Below are 23942 nucleotides of genomic sequence, written 5' to 3'. Positions count from 1 at the left end.
GAGGTGTTTTCATCGGGTTTCTGTAGTGTAGTGGTTATCACGTTCGCCTCACACGCAAAAGGTCCCTGGTTCGAAACCGGGCAGAAACATGAGATGTTCTACTTTTGAAGACACAAGAGAGAGAAATCTTTTTTCATTGTGTCTTTTCCTCCAAAGTAGCTGCCAGTTATTACTGTGCTCAGTGTTCTCCATCTAGTCTGCTGTACTCAAAGGTCTAGAAGTGAGCAGTCAACGTGTTTCTGTAGTGTAGTGGTTATCACGTTCGCCTAACACGCGAAAGGTCCCCGGTTCGAAACCGGGCAGAAACAAGAGACTGTCTCTTTTTTTTAAGGAATCGGAAAGAAAAATCTTGTTTCGTCGTGTCTTTCCCGCCACGGTAGATGCCACTCATACCTGCCACTAAGAGTTTGCTTCATATGCAAAAGAACCACTGATTTAAACAGAACAGAAAATGACGCAGGGGTTGCTTTTGCTATGGGGCAGTAACAAAATATTCCCGAGTGACATTCACTTTTAGATGACGAGAGAAGAAAGCCCTTGCATTTCTCTTTACATTAGTTTTGTTTGCCTGTAAGGACGGCTTCAGTTTTTTAAACAGTTTTTCAAGAGTAGGGGTTTTCACTTTTGCCTAACGCGTGAAAGTCCCTGTTTGAAACCCGTTGAGTTTCTGTAGTGAAGTGGACATCACATTTGCCACAATTGTCGACGGTGCCCAGTTCGAGACAAGGTGGGAGTGTCGTTTGGAACCAATCAGAAACGCGTTTTGCGACTTTTGAATGACTCAACATTCCTCGCGTTGGTTAATAAATTTGGTTTTGTTTGCGTCTAAAGACCAGTTGTGGTGTTTTCATCGTGTTTCTGTAGTGTAGTGGTTATCACGTTCGCCTCACACGCGAAAGGTCCCCGGTTCGAAACCGGGCAGAAACATGAGATGTTCTACTTTTGAAGACACAAGAGAGAGAAATCTTTTTTCATTGTGTCTTTTCCTCCAAAGTAGCTGCCAGTTATTACTGCGCTCAGTGCTCTCCATCTAGTCTGCTGTACTCAAAGGTCTAGAAGTGAGCAGTCAACGTGTTTCTGTAGTGTAGTGGTTATCACGTTCGCCTAACACGCGAAAGGTCCCCGGTTCGAAACCGGGCTGAAACAAGGGACTGTCTCTTTTTTTAAGGAATCGGAAAAAAAATCTTGTTTCGTCGTGTCTTTTCCGCCACGGTAGATGCCACTCATACCTGCCACTAAGAGTTTGCTTCATATGCAGAAGAACCACTGATTTAAACAGAACAGAAAATGACGCAGGGGTTTCTTTTGCTATGGGGCAGTAACAAAATATTCCCGAGTGACATTCACTTTTAGATGACGAGAGAAGAAAGCCCTTGCATTTCTCTTTACATTAGTTTTGTTTGCCTGTAAGGACGGCTTCAGTTTTTTAAACAGTTTTTCAAGAGTAGGGGTTTTCACTTTTGCCTAACGCGTGAAAGTCCCTGTTTGAAAACCGTTGAGTTTCTGTAGTGAAGTGGACATCACATTTGCCACAATTGTCGACGGTGCCCAGTTCGAGACAAGGTGGGAGTGTCGTTTGGAACCAATCAGAAACGCGTTTTGCGACTTTTGAATGACTCAACATTCCTCGCGTTGGTTTATAAATTTGGTTTTGTTTGCGTCTAAAGACCAGTTGAGGTGTTTTTATCGGGTTTCTGTAGTGTAGTGGTTATCACGTTCGCCTCACACGCGAAAGGTCCCCGGTTCGAAACCGGGCAGAAACATGAGATGTTCTACTTTTGAAGACACAAGAGAGAGAAATCTTTTTTCATTGTGTCTTTTCCTCCAAAGTAGCTGCCAGTTATTACTGCGCTCAGTGTTCTCCATCTAGTCTGCTGTACTCAAAGGTCTAGAAGTGAGCAGTCAACGTGTTTCTGTAGTGTAGTGGTTATCACGTTCGCCTAACACGCGAAAGGTCCCCGGTTCGAAACCGGGCAGAAACAAGAGACTGTCTCTTTTTTTAAGGAATCGGAAAAAAAATCTTGTTTCGTCGTGTCTTTCCCGCCACGGTAGATGCCACTCATACCTGCCACTAAGAGTTTGCTTCATATGCAAAAGAACCACTGATTTAAACAGAACAGAAAATGACGCAGGGGTTGCTTTTGCTATGGGGCAGTAACAAAATATTCCCGAGTGACATTCACTTTTAGATGACGAGAGAAGAAAGCCCTTGCATTTCTCTTTACATTAGTTTTGTTTGCCTGTAAGGACGGCTTCAGTTTTTTAAACAGTTTTTTAACAGTAGGGGTTTTCACTTTTGCCTAACGCGTGAAAGTCCCTGTTTGAAAACCGTTGAGTTTCTGTAGTGAAGTGGACATCACATTTGCCACAATTGTCGACGGTGCCCAGTTCGAGACAAGGTGGGAGTGTCGTTTGGAACCAATCAGAAACGCGTTTTGCGACTTTTGAATGACTCAACATTCCTCGCGTTGGTTTATAAATTTGGTTTTGTTTGCGTCTAAAGACCAGTTGAGGTGTTTTCATCGGGTTTCTGTAGTGTAGTGGTTATCACGTTCGCCTCACACGCGAAAGGTCCCCGGTTCGAAACCGGGCAGAAACATGAGATGTTCTACTTTTGAAGACACAAGAGAGAGAAATCTTTTTTCATTGTGTCTTTTCCTCCAAAGTAGCTGCCAGTTATTACTGCGCTCAGTGTTCTCCATCTAGTCTGCTGTACTCAAAGGTCTAGAAGGGAGCAGTCAACGTGTTTCTGTAGTGTAGTGGTTATCACGTTCGCTTAACACTCGAAAGGTCCCCGGTTCGAAACCGGGCAGAAACAAGAGACTGTCTCTTTTTTTAAGGAATCGGAAAAAAAATCTTGTTTCGTTGTGTCTTTCCCGCCACGGTAGATGCCACACATACCTGCCACTAAGAGTTTGCTTCATATGCAAAAGAACCACTGATTTAAACAGAACAGAAAATGACGCAGGGGTTGCTTTTGCTATGGGGCAGTAACAAAATATTCCCGAGTGACATTCACTTTTAGATGACGAGAGAAGAAAGCCCTTGCATTTCTCTTTACATTAGTTTTGTTTGCCTGTAAGGACGGCTTCAGTTTTTTAAACAGTTTTTCAAGAGTAGGGGTTTTCACTTTTGCCTAACGCGTGAAAGTCCCTGTTTGAAAACCGTTGAGTTTCTGTAGTGAAGTGGACATCACATTTGCCACAATTGTCGACGGTGCCCAGTTCGAGACAAGGTGGGAGTGTCGTTTGGAACCAATCAGAAACGCGTTTTGCGACTTTTGAATGACTCAACATTCCTCGCGTTGGTTTATAAATTTGGTTTTGTTTGCGTCTAAAGACCAGTTGAGGTATTTTCATCGGGTTTCTGTAGTGTAGTGGTTATCACGTTCGCCTCACACGCGAAAGGTCCCCGGTTCGAAACCGGGCAGAAACATGAGATGTTCTACTTTTGAAGACACAAGAGAGAGAAATCTTTTTTCATTGTGTCTTTTCCTCCAAAGTAGCTGCCAGTTATTACTGCGCTCAGTGTTCTCCATCTAGTCTGCTGTACTCAAAGGTCTAGAAGTGAGCAGTCAACGTGTTTCTGTAGTGTAGTGGTTATCACGTTCGCCTAACACGCGAAAGGTCCCCGGTTCGAAACCGGGCAGAAACAAGAGACTGTCTCTTTTTTTAAGGAATCGGAAAGAAAAATCTTGTTTCGTCGTGTCTTTCCCGCCACGGTAGATGCCACTCATACCTGCCACTAAGAGTTTGCTTCATATGCAAAAGAACCACTGATTTAAACAGAACAGAAAATGAAGCAGGGGTTGCTTTTGCTATGGGGCAGTAACAAAATATTCCCGAGTGACATTCACTTTTAGATGACGAGAGAAGAAAGCCCTTGCATCTCTCTTTACATTAGTTTTGTTTGCCTGTAAGGACGGCTTCAGTTTTTTAAACAGTTTTTCAAGAGTAGGGGTTTTCACTTTTGCCTAACGCGTGAAAGTCCCTGTTTGAAAACCGTTGAGTTTCTGTAGTGAAGTGGACATCACATTTGCCACAATTGTCGACGGTGCCCAGTTCGAGACAAGGTGGGAGTGTCGTTTGGAACCAATCAGAAACGCGTTTTGCGACTTTTGAATGACTCAACATTCCTTGCGTTGGTTTATAAATTTGGTTTTGTTTGCGTCTAAAGACCAGTTGAGGTGTTTTCATCGGGTTTCTGTAGTGTAGTGGTTATCACGTTCGCCTCACACGCGAAAGGTCCCCGGTTCGAAACCGGGCAGAAACATGAGATGTTCTACTTTTGAAGACACAAGAGAGAGAAATCTTTTTTCATTGTGTCTTTTCCTCCAAAGTAGCTGCCAGTTATTACTGCGCTCAGTGTTCTCCATCTAGTCTGCTGTACTCAAAGGTCTAGAAGTGAGCAGTCAACGTGTTTCTGTAGTGTAGTGGTTATCACGTTCGCCTAACACGCGAAAGGTCCCCGGTTCGAAACCGGGCAGAAACAAGAGACTGTCTCTTTTTTTAAGGAATCGGAAAGAAAAATCTTGTTTCGTCGTGTCTTTCCCACCACGGTAGATGCCACACATACCTGCCACTAAGAGTTTGCTTCATATGCAAAAGAACCACTGATTTAAACAGAACAGAAAATGACGCAGGGGCTGCTTTTGCTATGGGGCAGTAACAAAATATTCCCGAGTGACATTCACTTTTAGATGACGAGAGAAGAAAGCCCTTGCATCTCTCTTTACATTAGTTTTGTTTGCCTGTAAGGACGGCTTCAGTTTTTTAAACAGTTTTTCAAGAGTAGGGGTTTTCACTTTTGCCTAACGCGTGAAAGTCCCTGTTTGAAAACCGTTGAGTTTCTGTAGTGAAGTGGACATCACATTTGCCACAATTGTCGACGGTGCCCAGTTCGAGACAAGGTGGGAGTGTCGTTTGGAACCAATCAGAAACGCGTTTTGCGACTTTTGAATGACTCAACATTCCTCGCGTTGGTTTATAAATTTGGTTTTGTTTGCGTCTAAAGACCAGTTGAGGTGTTTTCATCGGGTTTCTGTAGTGTAGTGGTTATCACGTTCGCCTCACACGCGAAAGGTCCCCTGTTCGAAACCGGGCAGAAACATGAGATGTTCTACTTTTGAAGACACAAGAGAGAGAAATCTTTTTTCATTGTGTCTTTTCCTCCAAAGTAGCTGCCAGTTATTACTGCGCTCGGTGTTCTCCATCTAGTCTGCTGTACTCAAAAGTCTAGAAGTGAGCAGTCAACGTGTTTCTGTAGTGTAGTGGTTATCACGTTCGCCTAACACGCGAAAGGTCCCCGGTTCGAAACCGGGCAGAAACAAGAGACTGTCTCTTTTTTTAAGGAATCGGAAAAAAAATCTTGTTTCGTCGTGTCTTTCCCGCCACGGTAGATGCCACTCATACCTGCCACTAAGAGTTTGCTTCATATGCAAAAGAACCACTGATTTAAACAGAACAGAAAATGACGCAGGGGTTGCTTTTGCTATGGGGCAGTAACAAAATATTCCCGAGTGACATTCACTTTTAGATGACGAGAGAAGAAAGCCCTTGCATTTCTCTTTACATTAGTTTTGTTTGCCTGTAAGGACGGCTTCAGTTTTTTAAACAGTTTTTCAAGAGTAGGGGTTTTCACTTTTGCCTAACGCGTGAAAGTCCCTGTTTGAAAACCGTTGAGTTTCTGTAGTGAAGTGGACATCACATTTGCCACAATTGTCGACGGTGCCCAGTTCGAGACAAGGTGGGAGTGTCGTTTGGAACCAATCAGAAACGCGTTTTGCGACTTTTGAATGACTCAACATTCCTTGCGTTGGTTTATAAATTTGGTTTTGTTTGCGTCTAAAGACCAGTTGAGTTGTTTTCATCGGGTTTCTGTAGGGTAGTGGTTATCACGTTCGCCTCACACGCGAAAGGTCCCCGGTTCGAAACCGGGCAGAAACATGAGATGTTCTACTTTTGAAGACACAAGAGAGAGAAATCTTTTTTCATTGTGTCTTTTCCTCCAAAGTAGCTGCCAGTTATTACTGCGCTCAGTGTTCTCCATCTAGTCTGCTGTACTCAAAGGTCTAGAAGTGAGCAGTCAACGTGTTTCTGTAGTGTAGTGGTTATCACGTTCGCCTAACACGCGAAAGGTCCCCGGTTCAAAACCGGGCAGAAACAAGAGACTGTCTCTTTTTTTAAGGAATCGGAAAGAAAAATCTTGTTTTGTCGTGTCTTTCCCACCACGGTAGATGCCACACATACCTGCCACTAAGAGTTTGCTTCATATGCAAAAGAACCACTGATTTAAACAGAACAGAAAATGACGCAGGGGTTGCTTTTGCTATGGGGCAGTAACAAAATATTCCCGAGTGACATTCACTTTTAGATGACGAGAGAAGAAAGCCCTTGCATCTCTCTTTACATTAGTTTTGTTTGCCTGTAAGGACGGCTTCAGTTTTTTAAACAGTTTTTCAAGAGTAGGGGTTTTCACTTTTGCCTAACGCGTGAAAGTCCCTGTTTGAAAACCGTTGAGTTTCTGTAGGGAAGTGGACATCACATTTGCCACAATTGTCGACGGTGCCCAGTTCGAGACAAGGTGGGAGTGTCGTTTGGAACCAATCAGAAACGCGTTTTGCGACTTTTGAATGACTCAACATTCCTCGCGTTGGTTTATAAATTTGGTTTTGTTTGCGTCTAAAGACCAGTTGAGGTGCTTTCATCGGGTTTCTGTAGTGTAGTGGTTATCACGTTCGCCTCACACGCGAAAGGTCCCCGGTTCGAAACCGGGCAGAAACATGAGATGTTCTACTTTTGAAGACACAAGAGAGAGAAATCTTTTTTCATTGTGTCTTTTCCTCCAAAGTAGCTGCCAGTTATTACTGCGCTCAGTGTTCTCCATCTAGTCTGCTGTACTCAAAGGTCTAGAAGTGAGCAGTCAACGTGTTTCTGTAGTGTAGTGGTTATCACGTTCGCCTAACACGCGAAAGGTCCCCGGTTCGAAACCGGGCAGAAACAAGAGACTGTCTCTTTTTTTAAGGAATCGGAAAAAAAATCTTGTTTCGTCGCGTCTTTTCCGCCACGGTAGATGCCACTCATACCTGCCACTAAGAGTTTGCTTCATATGCAGAAGAACCACTGATTTAAACAGAACAGAAAATGACGCAGGGGTTTCTTTTGCTATGGGGCAGTAACAAAATATTCCCGAGTGACATTCACTTTTAGATGACGAGAGAAGAAAGCCCTTGCATTTCTCTTTACATTAGTTTTGTTTGCCTGTAAGGACGGCTTCAGTTTTTTAAACAGTTTTTCAAGAGTAGGGGTTTTCACTTTTGCCTAACGCGTGAAAGTCCCTGTTTGAAAACCGTTGAGTTTCTGTAGTGAAGTGGACATCACATTTGCCACAATTGTCGACGGTGCCCAGTTCGAGACAAGGTGGGAGTGTCGTTTGGAACCAATCAGAAACGCGTTTTGCGACTTTTGAATGACTCAACATTCCTCGCGTTGGTTTATAAATTTGGTTTTGTTTGCGTCTAAAGACCAGTTGAGGTGTTTTCATCGGGTTTCTGTAGTGTAGTGGTTATCACGTTCGCCTCACACGCGAAAGGTCCCTGGTTCGAAACCGGGCAGAAACATGAGATGTTCTACTTTTGAAGACACGAGAGAGAGAAATCTTTTTTCATTGTGTCTTTTCCTCCAAAGTAGCTGCCAGTTATTACTGTGCTCAGTGTTCTCCATCTAGTCTGCTGTACTCAAAGGTCTAGAAGTGAGCAGTCAACGTGTTTCTGTAGTGTAGTGGTTATCACGTTCGCCTAACACGCGAAAGGTCCCCGGTTCGAAACCGGGCAGAAACAAGAGACTGTCTCTTTTTTTTAAGGAATCGGAAAGAAAAATCTTGTTTCGTCGTGTCTTTCCCGCCACGGTAGATGCCACTCATACCTGCCACTAAGAGTTTGCTTCATATGCAAAAGAACCACTGATTTAAACAGAACAGAAAATGACGCAGGGGTTGCTTTTGCTATGGGGCAGTAACAAAATATTCCCGAGTGACATTCACTTTTAGATGACGAGAGAAGAAAGCCCTTGCATTTCTCTTTACATTAGTTTTGTTTGCCTGTAAGGACGGCTTCAGTTTTTTAAACAGTTTTTCAAGAGTAGGGGTTTTCACTTTTGCCTAACGCGTGAAAGTCCCTGTTTGAAACCCGTTGAGTTTCTGTAGTGAAGTGGACATCACATTTGCCACAATTGTCGACGGTGCCCAGTTCGAGACAAGGTGGGAGTGTCGTTTGGAACCAATCAGAAACGCGTTTTGCGACTTTTGAATGACTCAACATTCCTCGCGTTGGTTAATAAATTTGGTTTTGTTTGCGTCTAAAGACCAGTTGTGGTGTTTTCATCGGGTTTCTGTAGTGTAGTGGTTATCACGTTCGCCTCACACGCGAAAGGTCCCCGGTTCGAAACCGGGCAGAAACATGAGATGTTCTACTTTTGAAGACACAAGAGAGAGAAATCTTTTTTCATTGTGTCTTTTCCTCCAAAGTAGCTGCCAGTTATTACTGCGCTCAGTGTTCTCCATCTAGTCTGCTGTACTCAAAAGTCTAGAAGTGAGCAGTCAACGTGTTTCTGTAGTGTAGTGGTTATCACGTTCGCCTAACACGCGAAAGGTCCCCGGTTCGAAACCGGGCAGAAACAAGAGACTGTCTCTTTTTTTAAGGAATCGGAAAGAAAAATCTTGTTTCGTCGTGTCTTTCCCGCCACGGTAGATGCCACTCATACCTGCCACTAAGAGTTTGCTTCATATGCAAAAGAACCACTGATTTAAACAGAACAGAAAATGACGCAGGGGTTGCTTTTGCTATGGGGCAGTAACAAAATATTCCCGAGTGACATTCACTTTTAGATGACGAGAGAAGAAAGCCCTTGCATTTCTCTTTACATTAGTTTTGTTTGCCTGTAAGGACGGCTTCAGTTTTTTAAACAGTTTTTCAAGAGTATGGGTTTTCACTTTTGCCTAACGCGTGAAAGTCCCTGTTTGAAAACCGTTGAGTTTCTGTAGTGAAGTGGACATCACATTTGCCACAATTGTCGACGGTGCCCAGTTCGAGACAAGGTGGGAGTGTCGTTTGGAACCAATCAGAAACGCGTTTTGCGACTTTTGAATGACTCAACATTCCTTGCGTTGGTTTATAAATTTGGTTTTGTTTGCGTCTAAAGACCAGTTGAGGTGTTTTCATCGGGTTTCTGTAGTGTAGTGGTTATCACGTTCGCCTCACACGCGAAAGGTCCCTGGTTCGAAACCGGGCAGAAACATGAGATGTTCTACTTTTGAAGACACAAGAGAGGGGAATCTTTTTTCATTGTGTCTTTTCCTCCAAAGTAGCTGCCAGTTATTACTGCGCTCAGTGCTCTCCATCTAGTCTGCTGTACTCAAAGGTCTAGAAGTGAGCAGTCAACGTGTTTCTGTAGTGTAGTGGTTATCACGTTCGCCTAACACGCGAAAGGTCCCCGGTTCGAAACCGGGCAGAAACAAGAGACTGTCTCTTTTTTTAAGGAATCGGAAAGAAAAATCTTGTTTTGTCGTGTCTTTCCCACCACGGTAGATGCCACACATACCTGCCACTAAGAGTTTGCTTCATATGCAAAAGAACCACTGATTTAAACAGAACAGAAAATGACGCAGGGGTTGCTTTTGCTATGGGGCAGTAACAAAATATTCCCGAGTGACATTCACTTTTAGATGACGAGAGAAGAAAGCCCTTGCATCTCTCTTTACATTAGTTTTGTTTGCCTGTAAGGACGGCTTCAGTTTTTTAAACAGTTTTTCAAGAGTAGGGGTTTTCACTTTTGCCTAACGCGTGAAAGTCCCTGTTTGAAAACCGTTGAGTTTCTGTAGGGAAGTGGACATCACATTTGCCACAATTGTCGACGGTGCCCAGTTCGAGACAAGGTGGGAGTGTCGTTTGGAACCAATCAGAAACGCGTTTTGCGACTTTTGAATGACTCAACATTCCTCGCGTTGGTTTATAAATTTGGTTTTGTTTGCGTCTAAAGATCAGTTGAGGTGTTTTCAACGGGTTTCTGTAGTGTAGTGGTTATCACGTTCGCCTCACACGCGAAAGGTCCCCGGTTCGAAACCGGGCAGAAACATGAGATGTTCTACTTTTGAAGACACAAGAGAGAGAAATCTTTTTTCATTGTGTCTTTTCCTCCAAAGTAGCTGCCAGTTATTACTGCGCTCAGTGTTCTCCATCTAGTCTGCTGTACTCAAAGGTCTAGAAGTGAGCAGTCAACGTGTTTCTGTAGTGTAGTGGTTATCACGTTCGCCTAACACGCGAAAGGTCCCCGGTTCGAAACCGGGCAGAAACAAGAGACTGTCTCTTTTTTTAAGGAATCGGAAAGAAAAATCTTGTTTCGTCGTGTCTTTCCCACCACGGTAGATGCCACACATACCTGCCACTAAGAGTTTGCTTCATATGCAAAAGAACCACTGATTTAAACAGAACAGAAAATGACGCAGGGGTTGCTTTTGCTATGGGGCAGTAACAAAATATTCCCGAGTGACATTCACTTTTAGATGACGAGAGAAGAAAGCCCTTGCATTTCTCTTTACATTAGTTTTGTTTGCCTGTAAGGACGGCTTCAGTTTTTTAAACAGTTTTTCAAGAGTAGGGGTTTTCACTTTTGCCTAACGCGTGAAAGTCCCTGTTTGAAAATCGTTGAGTTTCTGTAGTGAAGTGGACATCACATTTGCCACAATTGTCGATGGTGCCCAGTTCGAGACAAGGTGGGAGTGTCGTTTGCAACCAATCAGAAACGCGTTTTGCGACTTTTGAATGACTCAACATTCCTCGCGTTGGTTTATAAATTTGGTTTTGTTTGCGTCTAAAGACCAGTTGAGGTGTTTTCATCGGTTTTCTGTAGTGTAGTGGTTATCACGTTCGCCTCACACGCGAAAGGTCCCTGGTTCGAAACCGGGCAGAAACATGAGATGTTCTACTTTTGAAGACACAAGAGAGAGAAATCTTTTTTCATTGTGTCTTTTCCTCCAAAGTAGCTGCCAGTTATTACTGCGCTCAGTGTTCTCCATCTAGTCTGCTGTACTCAAAAGTCTAGAAGTGAGCAGTCAACGTGTTTCTGTAGTGTAGTGGTTATCACGTTCGCCTAACACGCGAAAGGTCCCCGGTTCGAAACCGGGCAGAAACAAGAGACTGTCTCTTTTTTTAAGGAATCGGAAAAAAAATCTTGTTTCGTCGTGTCTTTTCCGCCACGGTAGATGCCACTCATACCTGCCACTAAGAGTTTGCTTCATATGCAGAAGAACCACTGATTTAAACAGAACAGAAAATGACGCAGGGGTTGCTTTTGCTATGGGGCAGTAACAAAATATTCCCGAGTGACATTCACTTTTAGATGACGAGAGAAGAAAGCCCTTGCATTTCTCTTTACATTAGTTTTGTTTGCCTGTAAGGACGGCTTCAGTTTTTTAAACAGTTTTTCAAGAGTAGGGGTTTTCACTTTTGCCTAACGCGTGAAAGTCCCTGTTTGAAAACCGTTGAGTTTCTGTAGTGAAGTGGATATCACATTTGCCACAATTGTCGACGGTGCCCAGTTCGAGACAAGGTGGGAGTGTCGTTTGGAACCAATCAGAAACGCGTTTTGCGACTTTTGAATGACTCAACATTCCTCGCGTTGGTTTATAAATTTGGTTTTGTTTGCGTCTAAAGACCAGTTGAGGTGTTTTCATCGGGTTTCTGTAGTGTAGTGGTTATCACGTTCGCCTCACACGCGAAAGGTCCCCGGTTCGAAACCGGGCAGAAACATGAGATGTTCTACTTTTGAAGACACAAGAGAGAGAAATCTTTTTTCATTGTGTCTTTTCCTCCAAAGTAGCTGCCAGTTATTACTGCGCTCAGTGTTCTCCATCTAGTCTGCTGTACTCAAAGGTCTAGAAGGGAGCAGTCAACGTGTTTCTGTAGTGTAGTGGTTATCACGTTCGCCTAACATGCGAAAGGTCCCCGGTTCGAAACCGGGCAGAAACAAGAGACTGTCTCTTTTTTTAAGGAATCGGAAAAAAAATCTTGTTTCGTCGTGTCTTTCCCGCCACGGTAGATGCCACTCATACCTGCCACTAAGAGTTTGCTTCATATGCAAAAGAACCACTGATTTAAACAGAACAGAAAATGACGCAGGGGTTGCTTTTGCTATGGGGCAGTAACAAAATATTCCCGAGTGACATTCACTTTTAGATGACGAGAGAAGAAAGCCCTTGCATTTCTCTTTACATTAGTTTTGTTTGCCTGTAAGGACGGCTTCAGTTTTTTAAACAGTTTTTCAAGAGTAGGGGTTTTCACTTTTGCCTAACGCGTGAAAGTCCCTGTTTGAAAACCGTTGAGTTTCTGTAGTGAAGTGGACATCACATTTGCCACAATTGTCGACGGTGCCCAGTTCGAGACAAGGTGGGAGTGTCGTTTGGAACCAATCAGAAACGCGTTTTGCGACTTTTGAATGACTCAACATTCCTCGCGTTGGTTTATAAATTTGGTTTTGTTTGCGTCTAAAGACCAGTTGAGGTGTTTTCATCGGGTTTCTGTAGTGTAGTGGTTATCACGTTCGCCTCACACGCGAAAGGTCCCTGGTTCGAAACCGGGCAGAAACATGAGATGTTCTACTTTTGAAGACACAAGAGAGGGGAATCTTTTTTCATTGTGTCTTTTCCTCCAAAGTAGCTGCCAGTTATTACTGCGCTCAGTGTTCTCCATCTAGTTTGCTGTACTCAAAAGTCTAGAAGTGAGCAATCAAATTGTTTCTGTAGTGTAGTGGTTATCACGTTCGCCTAACACGCGAAAGGTCCCCGGTTCGAAACCGGGCAGAAACAAGAGACTGTCTCTTTTTTTAAGGAATCGGAAAAAAAATCTTGTTTCGTCGTGTCTTTCCCGCCACGGTAGATGCCACTCATACCTGCCACTAAGAGTTTGCTTCATATGCAAAAGAACCACTGATTTAAACAGAACAGAAAATGACGCAGGGGTTGCTTTTGCTATGGGGCAGTAACAAAATATTCCCGAGTGACATTCACTTTTAGATGACGAGAGAAGAAAGCCCTTGCATTTCTCTTTACATTAGTTTTGTTTGCCTGTAAGGACGGCTTCAGTTTTTTAAACAGTTTTTCAACAGTAGGGGTTTTCACTTTTGCCTAACGCGTGAAAGTCCCTGTTTGAAAACCGTTGAGTTTCTGTAGTGAAGTGGACATCACATTTGCCACAATTGTCGACGGTGCCCAGTTTGAGACAAGGTGGGAGTGTCGTTTGGAACCAATCAGAAACGCGTTTTGCGACTTTTGAATGACTCAACATTCCTCGCGTTGGTTTATAAATTTGGTTTTGTTTGCGTCTAAAGACCAGTTGAGGTGTTTTCATCGGGTTTCTGTAGTGTAGTGGTTATCACGTTCGCCTCACACGCGAAAGGTCCCCGGTTCGAAACCGGGCAGAAACATGAGATGTTCTACTTTTGAAGACACAAGAGAGAGAAATCTTTTTTCATTGTGTCTTTTCCTCCAAAGTAGCTGCCAGTTATTACTGCGCTCAGTGTTCTCCATCTAGTCTGCTGTACTCAAAGGTCTAGAAGCGAGCAGTCAACGTGTTTCTGTAGTGTAGTGGTTATCACGTTCGCCTAACACGCGAAGGGTCCCCGGTTCGAAACCGGGCAGAAACAAGAGACTGTCTCTTTTTTTAAGGAATCGGAAAGAAAAATCTTGTTTCGTCGTGTCTTTCCCACCACGGTAGATGCCACACATACCTGCCACTAAGAGTTTGCTTCATATGCAAAAGAACCACTGATTTAAACAGAACAGAAAATGACGCAAGGGTTGCTTTTGCTATGGGGCAGTAACAAAATATTCCCGAGTGACATTCACTTTTAGATGACGAGAGAAGAAAGCCCTTGCATCTCTCTTTACATTAGTTTTGTTTGCCTGTAAGGACGGCTTCAGTTTTTTAAACAGTTTTTCAAGAGTAGGGGTTTTCACTTTTGCCTAACGCGTGAAAGTCCCTGTTTGAAAACCGTTGAGTTTCTGTAGTGAAGTGGACATCACATTTGCCACAATTGTCGACGGTGCCCAGTTCGAGACAAGGTGGGAGTGTCGTTTGGAACCAATCAGAAACGCGTTTTGCGACTTTTGAATGACTCAACATTCCTCGCGTTGGTTTATAAATTTGGTTTTGTTTGCGTCTAAAGACCAGTTGAGGTGTTTTCATCGGGTTTCTGTAGTGTAGTGGTTATCACGTTCGCCTCACACGCGAAAGGTCCCTGGTTTGAAACCGAGCAGAAACATGAGATGTTCTACTTTTGAAGACACAAGAGAGAGAAATCTTTTTTCATTGTGTCTTTTCCTCCAAAGTAGCTGCCAGTTATTACTGCGCTCGGTGTTCTCCATCTAGTCTGCTGTACTCAAAAGTCTAGAAGTGAGCAGTCAACGTGTTTCTGTAGTGTAGTGGTTATCACGTTCGCCTAACACGCAAAAGGTCCCTGGTTCGAAACCGGGCAGAAACTAGAGACTGTCTCTTTTTTTAAGGAATCGGAAAAAAAATCTTGTTTCGTCGTGTCTTTCCCGCCACGGTAGATGCCACTCATACCTGCCACTAAGAGTTTGCTTCATATGCAAAAGAACCACTGATTTAAACAGAACAGAAAATGACGCAGGGGTTGCTTTTGCTATGGGGCAGTAACAAAATATTCCCGAGTGACATTCACTTTTAGATGACGAGAGAAGAAAGCCCTTGCATTTCTCTTTACATTAGTTTTGTTTGCCTGTAAGGACGGCTTCAGTTTTTTAAACAGTTTTTCAAGAGTAGGGGTTTTCACTTTTGCCTAACGCGTGAAAGTCCCTGTTTGAAAACCGTTGCGTTTTTGTAGTGAAGTGGACATCACATTTGCCACAATTGTCGACGGTGCCCAGTTCGAGACAAGGTGGGAGTGTCGTTTGGAACCAATCAGAAACGCGTTTTGCGACTTTTGAATGACTCAACATTCCTCGCGTTGGTTTATAAATTTGGTTTTGTTTGCGTCTAAAGACCAGTTGAGGTGTTTTCATCGGGTTTCTGTAGTGTAGTGGTTATCACGTTCGCCTCACACGCAAAAGGTCCCTGGTTCGAAACCGGGCAGAAACATGAGATGTTCTACTTTTGAAGACACAAGAGAGAGAAATCTTTTTTCATTGTGTCTTTTCCTCCAAAGTAGCTGCCAGTTATTACTGTGCTCAGTGTTCTCCATCTAGTCTGCTGTACTCAAAGGTCTAGAAGTGAGCAGTCAACGTGTTTCTGTAGTGTAGTGGTTATCACGTTCGCCTAACACGCGAAAGGTCCCCGGTTCGAAACCGGGCAGAAACAAGAGACTGTCTCTTTTTTTTAAGGAATCGGAAAGAAAAATCTTGTTTCGTCGTGTCTTTCCCGCCACGGTAGATGCCACTCATACCTGCCACTAAGAGTTTGCTTCATATGCAAAAGAACCACTGATTTAAACAGAACAGAAAATGACGCAGGGGTTGCTTTTGCTATGGGGCAGTAACAAAATATTCCCGAGTGACATTCACTTTTAGATGACGAGAGAAGAAAGCCCTTGCATTTCTCTTTACATTAGTTTTGTTTGCCTGTAAGGACGGCTTCAGTTTTTTAAACAGTTTTTCAAGAGTAGGGGTTTTCACTTTTGCCTAACGCGTGAAAGTCCCTGTTTGAAACCCGTTGAGTTTCTGTAGTGAAGTGGACATCACATTTGCCACAATTGTCGACGGTGCCCAGTTCGAGACAAGGTGGGAGTGTCGTTTGGAACCAATCAGAAACGCGTTTTGCGACTTTTGAATGACTCAACATTCCTCGCGTTGGTTTATAAATTTGGTTTTGTTTGCGTCTAAAGACCAGTTGTGGTGTTTTCATCGGGTTTCTGTAGTGTAGTGGTTATCACGTTCGCCTCACACGCGAAAGGTCCCCGGTTCGAAACCGGGCAGAAACATGAGATGTTCTACTTTTGAAGACACAAGAGAGAGAAATCTTTTTTCATTGTGTCTTTTCCTCCAAAGTAGCTGCCAGTTATTACTGCGCTCAGTGCTCTCCATCTAGTCTGCTGTACTCAAAGGTCTAGAAGTGAGCAGTCAACGTGTTTCTGTAGTGTAGTGGTTATCACGTTCGCCTAACACGCGAAAGGTCCCCGGTTCGAAACCGGGCTGAAACAAGGGACTGTCTCTTTTTTTAAGGAATCGGAAAGAAAAATCTTGTTTCGTCGTGTCTTTCCCGCCACGGTAGATGCCACTCATACCTGCCACTAAGAGTTTGCTTCATATGCAAAAGAACCACTGATTTAAACAGAACAGAAAATGACGCAGGGGTTGCTTTTGCTATGGGGCAGTAACAAAATATTCCCGAGTGACATTCACTTTTAGATGACGAGAGAAGAAAGCCCTTGCATTTCTCTTTACATTAGTTTTGTTTGCCTGTAAGGACGGCTTCAGTTTTTTAAACAGTTTTTCAAGAGTAGGGGTTTTCACTTTTGCCTAACGCGTGAAAGTCCCTGTTTGAAAACCGTTGAGTTTCTGTAGTGAAGTGGACATCACATTTGCCACAATTGTCGACGGTGCCCAGTTCGAGACAAGGTGGGAGTGTCGTTTGGAACCAATCAGAAACGCGTTTTGCGACTTTTGAATGACTCAACATTCCTTGCGTTGGTTTATAAATTTGGTTTTGTTTGCGTCTAAAGACCAGTTGAGGTGTTTTCATCGGGTTTCTGTAGTGTAGTGGTTATCACGTTCGCCTCACACGCGAAAGGTCCCCGGTTCGAAACCGGGCAGAAACATGAGATGTTCTACTTTTGAAGACACAAGAGAGAGAAATCTTTTTTCATTGTGTCTTTTCCTCCAAAGTAGCTGCCAGTTATTACTGCGCTCAGTGTTCTCCATCTAGTCTGCTGTACTCAAAGGTCTAGAAGTGAGCAGTCAACGTGTTTCTGTAGTGTAGTGGTTATCACGTTCGCCTAACACGCGAAAGGTCCCCGGTTCGAAACCGGGCAGAAACAAGAGACTGTCTCTTTTTTTAAGGAATCGGAAAGAAAAATCTTGTTTCGTCGTGTCTTTCCCACCACGGTAGATGCCACACATACCTGCCACTAAGAGTTTGCTTCATATGCAAAAGAACCACTGATTTAAACAGAACAAAAAATGACGCAGGGGTTGCTTTTGCTATGGGGCAGTAACAAAATATTCCCGAGTGACATTCACTTTTAGATGACGAGAGAAGAAAGCCCTTGCATCTCTCTTTACATTAGTTTTGTTTGCCTGTAAGGACGGCTTCAGTTTTTTAAACAGTTTTTCAAGAGTAGGGGTTTTCACTTTTGCCTAACGCGTGAAAGTCCCTGTTTGAAAACCGTTGAGTTTCTGTAGTGAAGTGGACATCACATTTGCCACAATTGTCGACGGTGCCCAGTTCGAGACAAGGTGGGAGTGTCGTTTGGAACCAATCAGAAACGCGTTTTGCGACTTTTGAATGACTCAACATTCCTCGCGTTGGTTTATAAATTTGGTTTTGTTTGCGTCTAAAGACCAGTTGTGGTGTTTTCATCGGGTTTCTGTAGTGTAGTGGTTATCACGTTCGCCTCACACGCGAAAGGTCCCCGGTTCGAAACCGGGCAGAAACATGAGATGTTCTACTTTTGAAGACACAAGAGAGAGAAATCTTTTTTCATTGTGTCTTTTCCTCCAAAGTAGCTGCCAGTTATTACTGCGCTCAGTGTTCTCCATCTAGTCTGCTGTACTCAAAAGTCTAGAAGTGAGCAGTCAACGTGTTTCTGTAGTGTAGTGGTTATCACGTTCGCCTAACACGCAAAAGGTCCCTGGTTCGAAACCGGGCAGAAACTAGAGACTGTCTCTTTTTTTAAGGAATCGGAAAAAAAATCTTGTTTCGTCGTGTCTTTCCCGCCACGGTAGATGCCACTCATACCTGCCACTAAGAGTTTGCTTCATATGCAAAAGAACCACTGATTTAAACAGAACAGAAAATGACGCAGGGGTTGCTTTTGCTATGGGGCAGTAACAAAATATTCCCGAGTGACATTCACTTTTAGATGACGAGAGAAGAAAGCCCTTGCATTTCTCTTTACATTAGTTTTGTTTGCCTGTAAGGACGGCTTCAGTTTTTTAAACAGTTTTTCAAGAGTAGGGGTTTTCACTTTTGCCTAACGCGTGAAAGTCCCTGTTTGAAAACCGTTGAGTTTTTGTAGTGAAGTGGACATCACATTTGCCACAATTGTCGACGGTGCCCAGTTCGAGACAAGGTGGGAGTGTCGTTTGGTACCAATGAGAAACGCGTTTTGCGACTTTTGAATGACTCAACATTCCTCGCGTTGGTTTATAAATTTGGTTTTGTTTGCGTCTAAAGACCAGTTGAGGTGTTTTCATCGGGTTTCTGTAGTGTAGTGGTTATCACGTTCGCCTCACACGCGAAAGGTCCCTGGTTCGAAACCGTGCAGAAACATGAGATGTTCTACTTTTGAAGACACAAGAGAGAGAAATCTTTTTTCATTGTGTCTTTTCCTCCAAAGTAGCTGCCAGTTATTACTGCGCTCAGTGTTCTCCATCTAGTCTGCTGTACTCAAAAGTCTAGAAGTGAGCAGTCAACGTGTTTCTGTAGTGTAGTGGTTATCACGTTCGCCTAACACGCGAAAGGTCCCCGGTTTGAAACCGGGCAGAAACAAGAGACTGTCTCTTTTTTTAAGGAATCTGAAAAAAAATCTTGTTTCGTCGTGTCTTTCCCGCCACGGTAGATGCCACTCATACCTGCCACTAAGAGTTTGCTTCATATGCAAAAGAACCACTGATTTAAACAGAACAGAAAATGACGCAGGGGTTGCTTTTGCTATGGGGCAGTAACAAAATATTCCCGAGTGACATTCACTTTTAGATGACGAGAGAAGAAAGCCCTTGCATTTCTCTTTACATTAGTTTTGTTTGCCTGTAAGGACGGCTTCAGTTTTTTAAACAGTTTTTCAAGAGTAGGGGTTTTCACTTTTGCCTAACGCGTGAAAGTCCCTGTTTGAAAACCGTTGAGTTTCTGTAGTGAAGTGGACATCACATTTGCCACAATTGTCGACGGTGCCCAGTTCGAGACAAGGTGGGAGTGTCGTTTGGAACCAATCAGAAACGCGTTTTGCGACTTTTGAATGACTCAACATTCCTCGCGTTGGTTTATAAATTTGGTTTTGTTTGCGTCTAAAGACCAGTTGAGGTGTTTTCATCGGGTTTCTGTAGTGTAGTGGTTATCACGTTCGCCTCACACGCGAAAGGTCCCTGGTTCGAAACCGGGCAGAAACATGAGATGTTCTACTTTTGAAGACACAAGAGAGAGAAATCTTTTTTCATTGTGTCTTTTCCTCCAAAGTAGATGCCAGTTATTACTGCGCTCAGTGTTCTCCATCTAGTCTGCTGTACTCAAAAGTCTAGAAGTGAGCAGTCAACGTGTTTCTGTAGTGTAGTGGTTATCACGTTCGCCTAACACGCGAAAGGTCCCCGGTTCGAAACCGGGCAGAAACAAGAGACTGTCTCTTTTTTTAAGGAATCGGAAAGAAAAATCTTGTTTCGTCGTGTCTTTCCCGCCACGGTAGATGCCACTCATACCTGCCACTAAGAGTTTGCTTCATATGCAAAAGAACCACTGATTTAAACAGAACAGAAAATGACGCAGGGGTTGCTTTTGCTATGGGGCAGTAACAAAATATTCCCGAGTGACATTCACTTTTAGATGACGAGAGAAGAAAGCCCTTGCATTTCTCTTTACATTAGTTTTGTTTGCCTGTAAGGACGGCTTCAGTTTTTTAAACAGTTTTTCAAGAGTAGGGGTTTTCACTTTTGCCTAACGCGTGAAAGTCCCTGTTTGAAAACCGTTGAGTTTCTGTAGTGAAGTGGACATCACATTTGCCACAATTGTCGACGGTGCTCAGTTCGAGACAAGGTGGGAGTGTCGTTTGGAACCAATCAGAAACGCGTTTTGCGACTTTTGAATGACTCAACATTCCTTGCGTTGGTTTATAAATTTGGTTTTGTTTGCGTCTAAAGACCAGTTGAGGTGTTTTCATCGGATTTCTGTAGTGTAGTGGTTATCACGTTCGCCTCACACGCGAAAGGTCCCTGGTTCGAAACCGGGCAGAAACATGAGATGTTCTACTTTTGAAGACACAAGAGAGAGAAATCTTTTTTCATTGTGTCTTTTCCTCCAAAGTAGCTGCCAGTTATTACTGCGCTCAGTGCTCTCCATCTAGTCTGCTGTACTCAAAGGTCTAGAAGTGAGCAGTCAACGTGTTTCTGTAGTGTAGTGGTTATCACGTTCACCTAACACGCGAAAGGACCCCGGTTCGAAACCGGGCTGAAACAAGGGACTGTCTCTTTTTTTAAGGAATCGGAAAGAAAAATCTTGTTTCGTCGTGTCTTTCCCGCCACGGTAGATGCCACTCATACCTGCCACTAAGAGTTTGCTTCATATGCAAAAGAACCACTGATTTAAACAGAACAGAAAATGACGCAGGGGTTGCTTTTGCTGTGGGGCAGTAACAAAATATTCCCGAGTGACATTCACTTTTAGATGACGAGAGAAGAAAGCCCTTGCATCTATCTTTACATTAGTTTTGTTTGCCTGTAAGGACGGCTTCAGTTTTTTAAACAGTTTTTCAAGAGTAGGGGTTTTCAGTTTTGCCTAACGCGTGAAAGTCCCTGTTTGAAAACCGTTGAGTTTCTGTAGTGAAGTGGACATCACATTTGCCACAATTGTCGACGGTGCCCAGTTCGAGACAAGGTGGGAGTGTCGTTTGGAACCAATCAGAAACGCGTTTTGCGACTTTTGAATGACTCAACATTCCTCGCGTTGGTTTATAAATTTGGTTTTGTTTGCGTCTAAAGACCAGTTGAGGTGTTTTCATCGGGTTTCTGTAGTGTAGTGGTTATCACGTTCGCCTCACACGCGAAAGGTCCCCGGTTCGAAACCGGGCAGAAACATGAGATGTTCTACTTTTGAAGACACAAGAGAGAGAAATCTTTTTTCATTGTGTCTTTTCCTCCAAAGTAGCTGCCAGTTATTACTGCGCTCAGTGTTCTCCATCTAGTCTGCTGTACTCAAAGGTCTAGAAGTGAGCAGTCAACGTGTTTCTGTAGTGTAGTGGTTATCACGTTCGCCTAACACGCGAAAGGTCCCCGGTTCGAAACCGGGCAGAAACAAGAGACTGTCTCTTTTTTTAAGGAATCGGAAAGAAAAATCTTCTTTCGTCGTGTCTTTCCCGCCACGGTAAATGCCACTCATACCTGCCACTAAGAGTTTGCTTCATATGCAAAAGAACCACTGATTTAAACAGAACAGAAAATGACGCAGGGGTTGCTTTTGCTATGGGGCAGTAACAAAATATTCCCGAGTGACATTCACTTTTAGATGACGAGAGAAGAAAGCCCTTGCATCTCTCTTTACATTAGTTTTGTTTGCCTGTAAGGACGGCTTCAGTTTTTTAAACAGTTTTTCAAGAGTAGGGGTTTTCACTTTTGCCTAACGCGTGAAAGTCCCTGTTTGAAAACCGTTGAGTTTCTGTAGTGAAGTGGACATCACATTTGCCACAATTGTCGACGGTGCCCAGTTCGAGACAAGGTGGGAGTGTCGTTTGGAACCAATCAGAAACGCGTTTTGCGACTTTTGAATGACTCAACATTCCTCGCGTTGGTTTATAAATTTGGTTTTGTTTGCGTCTAAAGACCAGTTGAGGTGTTTTCATCGGGTTTCTGTAGTGTAGTGGTTATCACGTTCGCCTCACACGCGAAAGGTCCCCGGTTCGAAACCGGGCAGAAACATGAGATGTTCTACTTTTGAAGACACAAGAGAGAGAAATCTTTTTTCATTGTGTCTTTTCCTCCAAAGTAGCTGCCAGTTATTACTGCGCTCAGTGTTCTCCATCTAGTCTGCTGTACTCAAAGGTCTAGAAGTGAGCAGTCAACGTGTTTCTGTAGTGTAGTGGTTATCACGTTCGCCTAACACGCGAAAGGTCCCCCGTTCGAAACCGGGCAGAAACAAGAGACTGTTTCTTTTTTTAAGGAATCGGAAAGAAAAATCTTGTTTCGTCGTGTCTTTCCCACCACGGTAGATGCCACACATACCTGCCACTAAGAGTTTGCTTCATATGCAAAAGAACCACTGATTTAAACAGAACAGAAAATGACGCAGGGGTTGCTTTTGCTATGGGGCAGTAACAAAATATTCCCGAGTGACATTCACTTTTAGATGACGAGAGAAGAAAGCCCTTGCATCTCTCTTTACATTAGTTTTGTTTGCCTGTAAGGACGGCTTCAGTTTTTTAAACAGTTTTTCAAGAGTAGGGGTTTTCACTTTTGCCTAACGCGTGAAAGTCCCTGTTTGAAAACCGTTGAGTTTCTGTAGTGAAGTGGACATCACATTTGCCACAATTGTCGACGGTGCCCAGTTCGAGACAAGGTGGGAGTGTCGTTTGGAACCAATCAGAAACGCGTTTTGCGACTTTTGAATGACTCAACATTCCTCGCGTTGGTTTATAAATTTGGTTTTGTTTGTGTCTAAAGACCAGTGGAGGTGTTTTCATCGGGTTTCTGTAGTGTAGTGGTTATCACGTTCGCCTCACACGCGAAAGGTCCCTGGTTCGAAACCGGGCAGAAACATGAGATGTTCTACTTTTGAAGACACAAGAGAGAGAAATCTTTTTTCATTGTGTCTTTTCCTCCAAAGTAGCTGCCAGTTATTACTGCGCTCAGTGTTCTCCATCTAGTCTGCTGTACTCAAAGGTCTAGAAGTGAGCAGTCAACGTGTTTCTGTAGTGTAGTGGTTATCACGTTCGCCTAACACGCGAAAGGTCCCCGGTTCGAAACCGGGCAGAAACAAGAGACTGTCTCTTTTTTTAAGGAATCGGAAAGAAAAATCTTGTTTCGTCGTGTCTTTCCCGCCACGGTAGATGCCACTCATACCTGCCACTAAGAGTTTGCTTCATATGCAAAAGAACCACTGATTTAAACAGAACAGAAAATGACGCAGGGGTTGCTTTTGCTATGGGGCAGTAACAAAATATTCCCGAGTGACATTCACTTTTAGATGACGAGAGAAGAAAGCCCTTGCATTTCTCTTTACATTAGTTTTGTTTGCCTGTAAGGACGGCTTCAGTTTTTTAAACAGTTTTTCAAGAGTAGGGGTTTTCACTTTTGCCTAACGCGTGAAAGTCCCTGTTTGAAAACCGTTGAGTTTCTGTAGTGAAGTGGACATCACATTTGCCACAATTGTCGACGGTGCCCAGTTCGAGACAAGGTGGGAGTGTCGTTTGGAACCAATCAGAAACGCGTTTTGCGACTTTTGAATGACTCAACATTCCTCGCGTTGGTTTATAAATTTGGTTTTGTTTGCGTCTAAAGACCAGTTGAGGTGTTTTCATCGGGTTTCTGTAGTGTAGTGGTTATCACGTTCGCCTCACACGCGAAAGGTCCCTGGTTCAAAACCGGGCAGAAACATGAGATGTTCTACTTTTGAAGACACAAGAGAGAGAAATCTTTTTTCATTGTGTCTTTTCCTCCAAAGTAGCTGCCAGTTATTACTGCGCTCAGTGTTCTCCATCTAGTCTGCTGTACTCAAAAGTCTAGAAGTGAGCAGTCAACGTGTTTCTGTAGTGTAGTGGTTATCACGTTCGCCTAACACGCGAAAGGTCCCCGGTTCGAAACCGGGCAGAAACAAGAGACTGTCTCTTTTTTTAAGGAATCTGAAAAAAAATCTTGTTTCGTCGTGTCTTTCCCGCCACGGTAGATGCCACTCATACCTGCCACTAAGAGTTTGCTTCATATGCAAAAGAACCACTGATTTAAACAGAACAGAAAATGACGCAGGGGTTGCTTTTGCTATGGGGCAGTAACAAAATATTCCCGAGTGACATTCACTTTTA

At 43.5% G+C, this 23942-nt stretch overlaps 43 non-coding genes across 43 annotated transcripts; all 43 read left to right on the top strand.

The window, feature by feature from the left end:
- The first annotated feature begins 235 nt into the window (after positions 1-235).
- TRNAV-AAC (transfer RNA valine (anticodon AAC)) lies at positions 236-308 on the top strand. The gene has a single exon. It is a non-coding gene; the product is annotated as a tRNA-Val (tRNA).
- A 546-nt stretch (positions 309-854) lies between these two features.
- Positions 855-927, top strand: TRNAV-CAC (transfer RNA valine (anticodon CAC)). Its single transcript has one exon. It is a non-coding gene; the product is annotated as a tRNA-Val (tRNA).
- A 146-nt stretch (positions 928-1073) lies between these two features.
- TRNAV-AAC (transfer RNA valine (anticodon AAC)) lies at positions 1074-1146 on the top strand. Its single transcript has one exon. It is a non-coding gene; the product is annotated as a tRNA-Val (tRNA).
- A 544-nt stretch (positions 1147-1690) lies between these two features.
- Positions 1691-1763, top strand: TRNAV-CAC (transfer RNA valine (anticodon CAC)). The gene has a single exon. It is a non-coding gene; the product is annotated as a tRNA-Val (tRNA).
- Positions 1764-1909: 146 nt separating this feature from the next.
- Positions 1910-1982, top strand: TRNAV-AAC (transfer RNA valine (anticodon AAC)). Its single transcript has one exon. It is a non-coding gene; the product is annotated as a tRNA-Val (tRNA).
- Positions 1983-2526: 544 nt separating this feature from the next.
- On the top strand, positions 2527-2599 carry TRNAV-CAC (transfer RNA valine (anticodon CAC)). Its single transcript has one exon. It is a non-coding gene; the product is annotated as a tRNA-Val (tRNA).
- A 763-nt stretch (positions 2600-3362) lies between these two features.
- TRNAV-CAC (transfer RNA valine (anticodon CAC)) lies at positions 3363-3435 on the top strand. The gene has a single exon. It is a non-coding gene; the product is annotated as a tRNA-Val (tRNA).
- Positions 3436-3581: 146 nt separating this feature from the next.
- Positions 3582-3654, top strand: TRNAV-AAC (transfer RNA valine (anticodon AAC)). The gene has a single exon. It is a non-coding gene; the product is annotated as a tRNA-Val (tRNA).
- Positions 3655-4199: 545 nt separating this feature from the next.
- On the top strand, positions 4200-4272 carry TRNAV-CAC (transfer RNA valine (anticodon CAC)). The gene has a single exon. It is a non-coding gene; the product is annotated as a tRNA-Val (tRNA).
- A 146-nt stretch (positions 4273-4418) lies between these two features.
- On the top strand, positions 4419-4491 carry TRNAV-AAC (transfer RNA valine (anticodon AAC)). The gene has a single exon. It is a non-coding gene; the product is annotated as a tRNA-Val (tRNA).
- Positions 4492-5255: 764 nt separating this feature from the next.
- Positions 5256-5328, top strand: TRNAV-AAC (transfer RNA valine (anticodon AAC)). The gene has a single exon. It is a non-coding gene; the product is annotated as a tRNA-Val (tRNA).
- Positions 5329-6091: 763 nt separating this feature from the next.
- TRNAV-AAC (transfer RNA valine (anticodon AAC)) lies at positions 6092-6164 on the top strand. Its single transcript has one exon. It is a non-coding gene; the product is annotated as a tRNA-Val (tRNA).
- Positions 6165-6709: 545 nt separating this feature from the next.
- Positions 6710-6782, top strand: TRNAV-CAC (transfer RNA valine (anticodon CAC)). Its single transcript has one exon. It is a non-coding gene; the product is annotated as a tRNA-Val (tRNA).
- Positions 6783-6928: 146 nt separating this feature from the next.
- Positions 6929-7001, top strand: TRNAV-AAC (transfer RNA valine (anticodon AAC)). Its single transcript has one exon. It is a non-coding gene; the product is annotated as a tRNA-Val (tRNA).
- Positions 7002-7545: 544 nt separating this feature from the next.
- On the top strand, positions 7546-7618 carry TRNAV-CAC (transfer RNA valine (anticodon CAC)). The gene has a single exon. It is a non-coding gene; the product is annotated as a tRNA-Val (tRNA).
- A 146-nt stretch (positions 7619-7764) lies between these two features.
- On the top strand, positions 7765-7837 carry TRNAV-AAC (transfer RNA valine (anticodon AAC)). The gene has a single exon. It is a non-coding gene; the product is annotated as a tRNA-Val (tRNA).
- A 546-nt stretch (positions 7838-8383) lies between these two features.
- TRNAV-CAC (transfer RNA valine (anticodon CAC)) lies at positions 8384-8456 on the top strand. The gene has a single exon. It is a non-coding gene; the product is annotated as a tRNA-Val (tRNA).
- A 146-nt stretch (positions 8457-8602) lies between these two features.
- TRNAV-AAC (transfer RNA valine (anticodon AAC)) lies at positions 8603-8675 on the top strand. Its single transcript has one exon. It is a non-coding gene; the product is annotated as a tRNA-Val (tRNA).
- Positions 8676-9220: 545 nt separating this feature from the next.
- Positions 9221-9293, top strand: TRNAV-CAC (transfer RNA valine (anticodon CAC)). Its single transcript has one exon. It is a non-coding gene; the product is annotated as a tRNA-Val (tRNA).
- A 146-nt stretch (positions 9294-9439) lies between these two features.
- TRNAV-AAC (transfer RNA valine (anticodon AAC)) lies at positions 9440-9512 on the top strand. Its single transcript has one exon. It is a non-coding gene; the product is annotated as a tRNA-Val (tRNA).
- A 545-nt stretch (positions 9513-10057) lies between these two features.
- Positions 10058-10130, top strand: TRNAV-CAC (transfer RNA valine (anticodon CAC)). Its single transcript has one exon. It is a non-coding gene; the product is annotated as a tRNA-Val (tRNA).
- Positions 10131-10276: 146 nt separating this feature from the next.
- TRNAV-AAC (transfer RNA valine (anticodon AAC)) lies at positions 10277-10349 on the top strand. The gene has a single exon. It is a non-coding gene; the product is annotated as a tRNA-Val (tRNA).
- A 764-nt stretch (positions 10350-11113) lies between these two features.
- TRNAV-AAC (transfer RNA valine (anticodon AAC)) lies at positions 11114-11186 on the top strand. Its single transcript has one exon. It is a non-coding gene; the product is annotated as a tRNA-Val (tRNA).
- A 544-nt stretch (positions 11187-11730) lies between these two features.
- On the top strand, positions 11731-11803 carry TRNAV-CAC (transfer RNA valine (anticodon CAC)). Its single transcript has one exon. It is a non-coding gene; the product is annotated as a tRNA-Val (tRNA).
- A 146-nt stretch (positions 11804-11949) lies between these two features.
- TRNAV-AAC (transfer RNA valine (anticodon AAC)) lies at positions 11950-12022 on the top strand. The gene has a single exon. It is a non-coding gene; the product is annotated as a tRNA-Val (tRNA).
- Positions 12023-12566: 544 nt separating this feature from the next.
- On the top strand, positions 12567-12639 carry TRNAV-CAC (transfer RNA valine (anticodon CAC)). The gene has a single exon. It is a non-coding gene; the product is annotated as a tRNA-Val (tRNA).
- A 146-nt stretch (positions 12640-12785) lies between these two features.
- Positions 12786-12858, top strand: TRNAV-AAC (transfer RNA valine (anticodon AAC)). The gene has a single exon. It is a non-coding gene; the product is annotated as a tRNA-Val (tRNA).
- Positions 12859-13402: 544 nt separating this feature from the next.
- On the top strand, positions 13403-13475 carry TRNAV-CAC (transfer RNA valine (anticodon CAC)). Its single transcript has one exon. It is a non-coding gene; the product is annotated as a tRNA-Val (tRNA).
- Positions 13476-13621: 146 nt separating this feature from the next.
- On the top strand, positions 13622-13694 carry TRNAV-AAC (transfer RNA valine (anticodon AAC)). Its single transcript has one exon. It is a non-coding gene; the product is annotated as a tRNA-Val (tRNA).
- A 1600-nt stretch (positions 13695-15294) lies between these two features.
- TRNAV-AAC (transfer RNA valine (anticodon AAC)) lies at positions 15295-15367 on the top strand. The gene has a single exon. It is a non-coding gene; the product is annotated as a tRNA-Val (tRNA).
- A 546-nt stretch (positions 15368-15913) lies between these two features.
- On the top strand, positions 15914-15986 carry TRNAV-CAC (transfer RNA valine (anticodon CAC)). The gene has a single exon. It is a non-coding gene; the product is annotated as a tRNA-Val (tRNA).
- A 146-nt stretch (positions 15987-16132) lies between these two features.
- Positions 16133-16205, top strand: TRNAV-AAC (transfer RNA valine (anticodon AAC)). Its single transcript has one exon. It is a non-coding gene; the product is annotated as a tRNA-Val (tRNA).
- A 545-nt stretch (positions 16206-16750) lies between these two features.
- TRNAV-CAC (transfer RNA valine (anticodon CAC)) lies at positions 16751-16823 on the top strand. The gene has a single exon. It is a non-coding gene; the product is annotated as a tRNA-Val (tRNA).
- A 146-nt stretch (positions 16824-16969) lies between these two features.
- On the top strand, positions 16970-17042 carry TRNAV-AAC (transfer RNA valine (anticodon AAC)). Its single transcript has one exon. It is a non-coding gene; the product is annotated as a tRNA-Val (tRNA).
- Positions 17043-17587: 545 nt separating this feature from the next.
- Positions 17588-17660, top strand: TRNAV-CAC (transfer RNA valine (anticodon CAC)). Its single transcript has one exon. It is a non-coding gene; the product is annotated as a tRNA-Val (tRNA).
- Positions 17661-19259: 1599 nt separating this feature from the next.
- Positions 19260-19332, top strand: TRNAV-CAC (transfer RNA valine (anticodon CAC)). Its single transcript has one exon. It is a non-coding gene; the product is annotated as a tRNA-Val (tRNA).
- A 146-nt stretch (positions 19333-19478) lies between these two features.
- Positions 19479-19551, top strand: TRNAV-AAC (transfer RNA valine (anticodon AAC)). Its single transcript has one exon. It is a non-coding gene; the product is annotated as a tRNA-Val (tRNA).
- A 1382-nt stretch (positions 19552-20933) lies between these two features.
- TRNAV-CAC (transfer RNA valine (anticodon CAC)) lies at positions 20934-21006 on the top strand. Its single transcript has one exon. It is a non-coding gene; the product is annotated as a tRNA-Val (tRNA).
- A 146-nt stretch (positions 21007-21152) lies between these two features.
- TRNAV-AAC (transfer RNA valine (anticodon AAC)) lies at positions 21153-21225 on the top strand. The gene has a single exon. It is a non-coding gene; the product is annotated as a tRNA-Val (tRNA).
- A 545-nt stretch (positions 21226-21770) lies between these two features.
- Positions 21771-21843, top strand: TRNAV-CAC (transfer RNA valine (anticodon CAC)). The gene has a single exon. It is a non-coding gene; the product is annotated as a tRNA-Val (tRNA).
- A 764-nt stretch (positions 21844-22607) lies between these two features.
- On the top strand, positions 22608-22680 carry TRNAV-CAC (transfer RNA valine (anticodon CAC)). The gene has a single exon. It is a non-coding gene; the product is annotated as a tRNA-Val (tRNA).
- A 146-nt stretch (positions 22681-22826) lies between these two features.
- TRNAV-AAC (transfer RNA valine (anticodon AAC)) lies at positions 22827-22899 on the top strand. Its single transcript has one exon. It is a non-coding gene; the product is annotated as a tRNA-Val (tRNA).
- Positions 22900-23663: 764 nt separating this feature from the next.
- TRNAV-AAC (transfer RNA valine (anticodon AAC)) lies at positions 23664-23736 on the top strand. Its single transcript has one exon. It is a non-coding gene; the product is annotated as a tRNA-Val (tRNA).
- The last annotated feature ends 206 nt before the right edge of the window (positions 23737-23942 follow it).

The sequence above is a fragment of the Engystomops pustulosus genome, chromosome 6, assembly GCF_040894005.1.
Source record: "Engystomops pustulosus chromosome 6, aEngPut4.maternal, whole genome shotgun sequence".
Classification (NCBI taxonomy): domain Eukaryota; kingdom Metazoa; phylum Chordata; class Amphibia; order Anura; family Leptodactylidae; genus Engystomops; species Engystomops pustulosus.
Note: the sequence above shows the minus strand (reverse complement) of the source record. Positions and strands in the feature narration are given on the sequence as shown.